Genomic DNA, 2794 nt, shown 5'->3' on the forward strand with positions numbered 1-2794 from the left:
GTGGTAAGTCCAATAAATCAGATTGTAGGTGCTGGAGTCTGTTGAGGCTCAGGACCTGGCTATCACATTGTCAGTCCAGAGATTCAAATCCCCTAAATATATCTTAAACCCCAACGTTAACTGCACCTCCAGCAGATTAGCATGAAAGTCTTATGAAGGGAGATCCCATCTGAGTCCAGATTCATCACACATAAACACCATTTCCAAAGAGGGGCCATCTGCCCTGGTAGTAAACCCCATTGGCCATGACCATAACTCTCATGGGTCTCTTTAGCCTTCATAGGAACCAATATCTGGGGGTTGTATCTGCTTTATCTGTCTCTCTGACTCTGCTCAGTTGTGCATGAGGGCAATCCTTCTGCCAGCCTCCAGACTCTTTTTTAGAAACTCGTAGCCATATAAACTCATTTCTCCTTTCCATTTCCCCCTTACTTTAGGTCAGACAGCATTTTAAAGTCATGTTATTTTATGTAGACATGGATATTCTGCTGATCTGCATTGAACCTTCCAATGACACCAATGACAGGTGATATATGGCTGACAGGGAGCTGTACAGAACATATGTCCAGGGTGCATGGTAATGATTGGATATACTCATAGTGGCAACAATTAAAAACCCAGAAGGGGGGGTACTGGGTTCCTGGCCAGTGGTGCTCTGTCGTGGTCCCTAGGGGAGCAGCGATAGTCTCCCAGGTACAGCGGCAGGGACTGGGAGGGAGTGAGGGTTCAACAGTGAGCACCTGATGCGAATGACTATGCTTGTGAGCTGATAAACCTAAAATAAGAACAAGGCCTAGAGCAACATTGTGCCTGGGAATTTCCTCCTGTCAGCCTTCATGTTACTCAAATGTGGCCAGTCTCGAAGCCAAACTCAGCATGTAAATGCAATGTCTTCCCTCCAGCGTGGGACATGACACCCGGGGATGAGCCTCCCTGGCAACGAGGGACCACTATCAAATACCAACTGATGATGCAACTGGAAAAGGACCTTATATGGAAGGTCCAATGCGGATTGTTAGGGGGTTTTGATGTCCATGTGGACTGTGTCAGGCTCTAGATCCATCTATTCCCTATCTTACTAGCCTGCTTCACTTTTGTTCCAACACCACTTCTTGAAAAGATCATACTTTCTACACTGAATTACCCTTGTCCTCTGTGAAACATCAGTGGAACACATTTGTGTGGGGTCATTTTTCCATTTCACCAAAAAGATTTTTTAAATTATTGTGTTTTTATAATAACTATTACAACCAAATAACATGGTTCCTACTACTTTGTTCTTCTTTTCTATTTTGTCACAGGGTAGAAAAACATGGTCATAATGTTTGTTGCTTAAAATAAAGTCTGAGAGAATTTATCATGGAAATTATTGCCTTGGCAAAGTGTATTCTATTATGACCAAGGGTTTCTAGCCATCACAACTATCAAGGAGAAGCAGGAACATATGTTTTCCCTATTTTCAGAAAAGGGTACTACATCTCTATAAAATCCATAAAAATATTAACTTAATGTAATTACAATACAAACAGTACCATTTATTATATTTTTCTGATTATGGCTTGAGGCTAAATTGCATTGTATTGAATATCTCCTCAGGAAATTCATCATCCACATGGAAACAGAAAACCAAACATATGCTTTAGAATTCATCCTCCTGGGGCTCTCAGAAAATACAGAGGTGCAGCCCCTCCTCTTTGGAATGTTCCTGTCCATGTACCTGGTTACATTCATTGGCAGCCTGCTCATCATCCTGGCCATCATCTTGGACTCCCATCTCCACACACCCATGTACTTCTTCCTCTCCAACCTGTCTTTTACTGATATCTGTTTCACCTCCACCATGAAACCAAAGATGCTGCTGAACATTCAGACAGGCAACAAAATCATAACTTTCGAAAACCGTCTCACCCAGATGTATTTTTTCATGCTTTTTGGACAATTAGATAACTCCTTCTTGACTGCAATGGCCTATGGCCGCTTCGTGGCCATCTGTCACCCCCTGCACTACACAGTCATCATGAACCCCTGGCTCTGTGGCCTCCTACTGCTGGTATCCTGGTTATTGAGTGTTTTGGACTCTCTTTTGCATAACTTAATGGTTTTACAATTGTCTTTTTGTACAGAGATGGAAATGCCCTACTTTTTCTGTGAACTTAATCAGGTAGTCAGACATGCTTGTTCTGACACCTTCCTCAATGACCTTGTGATGTATTTTGCAGGTGGACTTCTGGGGGTTATACCACTCACTGGGATCTTTTTCTCTTACTCTAAAATTATATCCTCAATTTTGAGAATCTCAACAGCTCGTGGTAAATATAAAGCATTTTCTACTTGTGGATCTCACCTCTCAGTAGTGACCTTGTTTTATGGTAGGTATTGGAGTGTATCTTAGCTCTGCTGCTACCAAAAACTCAAAGGCAAATGCAATAGCCTCAGTGATGTACACAGTGATTACTCCCATGTTGAACCCCTTTATTTACATTCTTAGAAACAAGGACATAAAGCAGGCCTTTAAAAAGCTGGGAAACATTCTGTCTATAAAAGGATACTTTGTCTCAAGTTTACAAAAGTGCTCATGATTAACAGAGATCAAACACTAGAAGATTCTTTTTTTGAAAATGAAATATTTTGTTGTCTTTTTTTGAAGATACATAGATAACGCAAAATGTAACATTAAAAATATGAGGTTCCCATATACACCACTCCCCACCCCACCCCCACTCCTCTCACACCAACAACTTATGGTTGTGTGGATTATCATTTGCATTGTAGTTTGCAACTCCCCACAGTCCAT

At 41.4% G+C, this 2794-nt stretch overlaps 1 pseudogene; it reads left to right on the plus strand.

Annotated features, from left to right (window-relative positions):
* Positions 1–1612: 1612 nt before the first annotated feature.
* LOC131277853 (olfactory receptor 7A10-like) lies at positions 1613–2531 on the plus strand (annotated as a pseudogene).
* Positions 2532–2794: the final 263 nt, after the last annotated feature.

This window comes from Dasypus novemcinctus, unplaced genomic scaffold, assembly GCF_030445035.2.
Source record: "Dasypus novemcinctus isolate mDasNov1 unplaced genomic scaffold, mDasNov1.1.hap2 scaffold_69, whole genome shotgun sequence".
Lineage (NCBI taxonomy): Eukaryota > Metazoa > Chordata > Mammalia > Cingulata > Dasypodidae > Dasypus > Dasypus novemcinctus.